The sequence below is a fragment of the Nelumbo lutea genome, chromosome 1 (genome assembly GCF_056320005.1).
Source record: "Nelumbo lutea isolate HS-2025 chromosome 1, American lotus-T2T, whole genome shotgun sequence".
Lineage (NCBI taxonomy): Eukaryota > Viridiplantae > Streptophyta > Magnoliopsida > Proteales > Nelumbonaceae > Nelumbo > Nelumbo lutea.
The window spans coordinates 124645930-124652601 of record NC_142684.1 but is presented as its reverse complement, the minus strand read 5'-3'; positions in this window follow the sequence as shown (position 1 = coordinate 124652601).

Here is a 6672-nt window from a genome sequence, read left to right as displayed (position 1 = left end):
AAGTGCTTAAAAACAAGTGCTTATTTGAATAAACACTTTTTGCATTTGGCACCCAACTTTTTCAAGTGCTTATTTAAAAAGAAAAAACACTTATTTCGTATTGGGCGTTTGATAGTCTTTTTCTCCAATAAGCACTTAAATAAGCATTTGTGACTAATTTATCCTTCATTTTCTTTCAAATTTTATAAAAGTACTTTTAGGAAAATACTTTTATCAAAGCAATTTTATGAAAGTACTTTTATTAAAATATATTTATAAAAGCATTTTTGCGGAAGTACTTTTATAAAAGTACTTTTACGAAAGCACTTTAATAAAAGTACTTTTACAAAAGCATTTTTTTGAAAATACCTTTATAAAAACACTTTCACAAAAGTACTTTAATAAAAGTACTTACCTTTATAAAAGCACTTTACAGAAGTACTTTTGTAAAAGTACTTTTTTAAAAGCACTTTTACAAAAGTACTTTTATAAAATTTAACTAGGGACAGTTTTATAAGTAGTATTTTAAAATTCAACTACTGATAATTTTGGAAGAAAAAAAATTAAATAAGTGCTTATTATATAAACACTTGAAAAAAGTTGAAAATTTGGGTTTAAAAAATAAGTCTTTATTTTTAAAATAAACACTTATTTCAGATTTATTTCCCAAAAACCAATAAATGCTTAATGATGTGGTCCTAACTCAAATAAATACTTAATTTTAAACACTCCCAAACATGGCCTAAGTAAGTCACCATGTGAGCTACCGGTTAACTGCTAAAATGAAATTTGTTGGAAGAAAGTTCATAAACATAGCATGTGGATGTGGGAGTTGATCACCCCTATCAGCCCTGAGGCATGTGAGTCCTCAATATAGGGAGCGAAACTTTGTATTTGATAGATAGAGACCTTTTTGATTCACATGTACCATGTGGAGAAAATCAAAGGTTGCGGGGAATAAACCAAGTATAGAATGGACGCTCAACTATGTTATTGTCACCAATTTCTGACCATGTCCACTTCAACCCCAACATATCATTTCATCAACTTCCCCCTCAGTCTTTCCTATCAACTTACACCCCACACCATAAAACAAATCGAGGAAAGAAAAGGGAAAAGAAAACTAAAAAACTGCTATACATATAAAAAAGAAAAAAGAAAACAAAAACAAAAGGATGAATGACAATAATGCTTATTCTCGGGTTTATTAACCCTAAAACAACCCGACTCTGCCTGTGTCGCTGTGAAATTAACCAAATTTATCAAACCAACCAACCGTGTCAAATCACGGTTCCATTCCGACTGCTAATCAAACGGATCCTCCGTTAGATACATCGCCAATTTTAATTATAGTATATTATAATTAGTTAATTAATTGTTTATAATCTCCGTAAATCAAGGATTAAATTTAGGTGAGTTGTAACGGAATGCGATGTATGTGGCATTCACGTCACATCCCACATGAGTTCGATTAAGGTCCTGTTGGATTTTTAGGTCAATTTTTTTGGTTAAGTGCACTTATTCATATTTTTTTTATTAAAATGTATCCCTACTCCTTTTGCCTCATCTATTTTTTCAGATAAGTTGCTAATTTTTAACCTTTTACCATTTTTATCCCTTGGGTCTAATGAGGTTGCAAGGAGAAGAGAAGCCGAAATTCTATTGGTTGGATTTTTAACATTTACTCTACACTAGTAAGTGTTTACGTGCATCTTGGAAAGTTGTCATGACAATGATTAAAGTATGACAAATTAAAAAGAGATGTTTTTGGACTGCCTCTGCCGAGGAACCTCTAGTATATATTGAATGGTGAAGAAACCATATTCTTAATCCTACCATTCATCAAAGCAATCATATTTTTTATTCTTAATATTGTTCGCTTATATTGATCTTATTAATACCCCATAATCAAGCCATTAATATATATATATATATATATATATATATATATATATATAATTTCGGCTAGATCATTGTTTTATAATAATAGAAATACATAAGAATATACCATTGTTTTATATTTTAATTTTTTAAAGATTAATAATTATTTATATATTATATACTATTTTTTAATAATTTTTTGTAATACAAAAATAATAATAATTAATTTCAATTAGGGTTGTTCATCAAACCGATGAAATTGATCAAACTAAACAACTCAAACCAACTCGACCTGAGTTGGTTTTCTAGTATTTTCGATTGGCTTTGGTTTAGCAATTCCCCAACCTGACCAGGTTGGGTCAGTTTTGATTTGGCCATTTGTAAAGAAACCAAAGTCGAACCGACCCAAATATATATATATATTATTTTAAATATAATTTTTAACATGGGGAAGTGAGAAAATTCCCATATTTCTTAGTCTAAAATATTTTATATTATAAATTTAATGTTTTAATAATAACACCATACTTTTTAAAACTTAAATTTATTTTTTAAGTTTAAATCTTTTGAACCAACCGACTAAATCGAAAACTAATCCAAATTGATACAACTAGAGTTGGCTGGTTTTAACTAATGGTCGATCGGTTCCGAGTGACCAACTCCCCAACCCGATCCATGAATACTCTTAATTTCAACTAAATTAATAGTCTAATCTCCAATAAATAATAATAGTTTAGTCTCCAATAATTATTGATAATTTATAGTGAGAATGCAGAATTATTGAAAATAAATTTATAACAAAAATATAATAAATACAATAATCATGAAATAAATATAACATAATATTTAAATTCTTCACTATTTAAATTCTATTTATTCGAATAATTGAAAATTTTATAATTTAATTTTCACTAACTTAAATTACCAAATTTATAAATTTTTATTAAGAAATTTGTAAAAAAAAATATTAAAGATCATTGATATGAATAAAGTAATTTTCAAAAATTTCTATATTTATAAATAATTAATTAATGAAAATGTTAGAATCAATTGATATTTTAATTATTGTAATTGAAATAATTTTCTAAAACAATTATTGTCAACTTTAGATAATAATAGTAATATTTAATTCATTCCATACAAAAATTAAAAATTAATATTGAAAATTTTCATTTATATCAGTAAATTACTGATATCAATAATTTTACTAGTAATTTTTACTTCTTTATGCCTTTTCAGTGTTTTTTAATAGTTTTCGGTTCATTTTTAAAATTGTATTGCATTTTTAGTATTTTCATTAAATTTATAATATAAAATATTTTAGACTAAGAAATATGGGAATTTTCTCACTTCCCCATGTTAAAAATTATATTTAAAATAATTATTTTAAATATAATTTTTAACATGGGGAAGTGAGAAAATTCCCATATTTCTTAGTCTAAAATATTTTATATTATAAATTTAATGTTTTAATAATAACACCATACTTTTTAAAACTTAAATTTATTTTTTAAGTTTAAATCTTTTGAACCAACCGACTAAATCGAAAACTAATCCAAATTGATACAACCAGAGTTGGCTGGTTTTAACTAATGGTCGATCGGTTCCAAGTGACCAACTCCCCAACCCGATCCATGAATACTCTTAATTTCAACTAAATTAATAGTCTAATCTCCAATAAATAATAATAGTTTAGTCTCCAATAATTATTGATAATTTATAGTGAGAATGCAGAATTATTGAAAATAAATTTATAACAAAAATATAATAAATACAATAATCATGAAATAAATATAACATAATATTTAAATTCTTCACTATTTAAATTCTATTTATTCGAATAATTGAAAATTTTATAATTTAATTTTCACTAACTTAAATTACCAAATTTATAAATTTTTATTAAGAAATTTGTAAAAAAAATATTAAAGATCATTGATATGAATAAAGTAATTTTCAAAAATTTCTATATTTATAAATAATTAATTAATGAAAATGTTAGAATCAATTGATATTTTAATTATTGTAATTGAAATAATTTTCTAAAACAATTATTGTCAACTTTAGATAATAATAGTAATATTTAATTCATTCCATACAAAAATTAAAAATTAATATTGAAAATTTTCATTTATATCAGTAAATTACTGATATCAATAATTTTACTAGTAATTTTTACTTCTTTATGCCTTTTCAGTGTTTTTTAATAGTTTTCGATTCATTTTTAAAATTGTATTACATTTTTAGTATTTTCAGTATTTTTTCATTAATTTTCAGCAATTTTTGGATAATTTATAGTAAATTTTTTCATTTTCAATTATTATTCAAAAATTTTCAGTTATTTTCAATAATTTCCGCATAAAAATTTAATCAAAATTTTTAATAATTCCCAGCTTATTTTCAATAATTACTAAAAATTAATTAAAACTACTTTTTCAGTATTATTTCATTAATTCCAAAATATTATTCAGAATTGATTTGTAGTTAATGTTCATTTTCATAATTATTGTGGCTTTTCCATATTTTTCATTATTATTAATTATAATAATCGTTATTAATATTTAAGTAATTAGTAAACCAAATTGATTTAATTAATAAACATTAATTATTAATTACTAATTAGTAATTAATAATAGTGATTATTATTTATAATAACAATAATTAATTAGTAAATCTAATTGATTTAATTAATATATATTAATTATTAATTAATAATTAGTAATTTATAATCCAAATCGATTTAATTGATAAATATTAATTAGCAATTAATATTCAACATTAATTATAAAAACAAGGAAAAATTCCCGATTAGTACCCTGTATTTGGGCATAGTGCCACTTTGGTCCCCAAACTTTAAAATGCAGCAATTCAGTATCCAAACTTTTAAAATGTGACAATTCAGTCGTTAACTAGCTGTTAAGTGGAATTTGAAAAAGACACAAACGCCCTTCAAGTGTTATTTAATTTTCTTTATTAGCCATCCAAACATTGACCCAAAATTAACAGTCTCAAGTCCTTGCCTCTTCTATTCAAGAAAGTTGGGGTCACCAAAATGCCCATTTCAGCGTGACCCCAACTTTCTTGAATGGAAAAGGCAAGGATTTAGGACTATTAACTTTTTGTCAACGTTTAGATGGTTAATAAAAAAAATTAAATAACATTTAAAGGGCATTTGTGTCTTTTTCAAATGCCACTTAATGACTGATTAACAACTAGTTTAAAAGCAAGTAATAGATTGTCATGTTTTGAAAGTTCAGGTATTGAATTATCACATTTTAAAATTTGTGGGCCAAAGTGGCATTAGGCCCAAAGTACAGGTTGGAAATTTTTCATAAAAATAGTAAGGGAAAATTTCTAATTGACTAAGTATACTTTTACTGTTTAAAAATTAGCTAACGCTAACTCTACTGTTTTTGACAATTGACTAATACTTCCCCTAATGCCCCTTAATATTTGCTAACAATAAAGCAAAAGACTATTTTACCTTTATTCTTTTTTAAATTTTCAAAATAAATCAGAGAAAAGGAGAGAGAGAATGTCCAAATACGGCCTTCTACCTCTCTCTTGTTTTTATGGTTTTGAAATCACTCTCTAGTTCCACTGCTGATTTCTTCTTCCCAATTACAACTGCCGAAGACCGACCAAGAGATTTATCTGGAAGAAAAATTAGGGGGGTTTCTCAGCTGTCGAACCGCTCTCTCAAACTTCTCCGTATTCAAAAGAGAAGTATTTGTAGTGGGGGAGAGCGGCAACTACGATGATCTTCAGAAAATAGAATCTTTACCGTCATATAGCGTCTCCTAAAGACCCACAACCTACCTTAAAATCCACTCTTCCACGATGAGACCTAGTCACTAGGTTCGTTTCTTGGTTTGGTGTCGGCAGAGAGAACGCCTAATTGTAGCAGTGGTGAGGGAAGGGGAAGTGGGAGGAGTCACGCCGAGTTCATTTTTGCACCTGATTGTTATCCCCAGCATCAACCCGTGCATGGACATCGAATGCATCTTCATCAGCATCAATCTCTACATTCTCTTCCTCGTTTTGATCATCAACATCATCTTCATAGACATAACTTCCATTCTCTGAACTTCCATAATCACTCCCTTCACCACTATTCATTCTCAGCATCATATATGTTCGTTCCTATATCATATCCAACCACCACCAGTCAATTGAAAATGCAAGTTAATCCACCGTAAACAGAATGACTTTCAAAGACAATCGACAACAAACCAAAACAAATAACCATTAATTGAAAGATAATTTGCAATTAAACCACTAAGAATGAAGAGAGGCGATGAATATAAATAAACCCCCACCCAAAAAAAAAAATCGGATTCTGATTTAGATCAAATAAATAAATAAGAGTCGACCGTACCTGTTCTTGTAGGGTCCTAGAGAGTGCGAGGTCTACATCGACCTGGCTGAGGCTCGTGAACGGCGTCCTTGAAGTCTGCCGAGATGGAGACAATTTTGATTCGGGCTCATCTTCTATTACAGAATTAGGGCTTTCTTCATTCTTATTTGCTCCATCGCAACCTTCCCTACAATTTTCTATGCCTCTGAAAACCGAAACCTAAAAGCGAATAGAAATAATATAAAACAAAGAACAGTCAAAATCGAGGGATTTACGAAAGGATCAGAGAACAAAGAAAACTAGAAGAGAATGAAAATGAGTTCGACGATTGCCGTATCAAATGGTAAGTTGAGTATTTTCGAAAATTATTCAATTGTAATAAAAAGTAAGGTAATTGATGTAGTACGATCCGGGTATTCCTAACTGACTGTTGATTGGCTCATTGCTAGCAACGA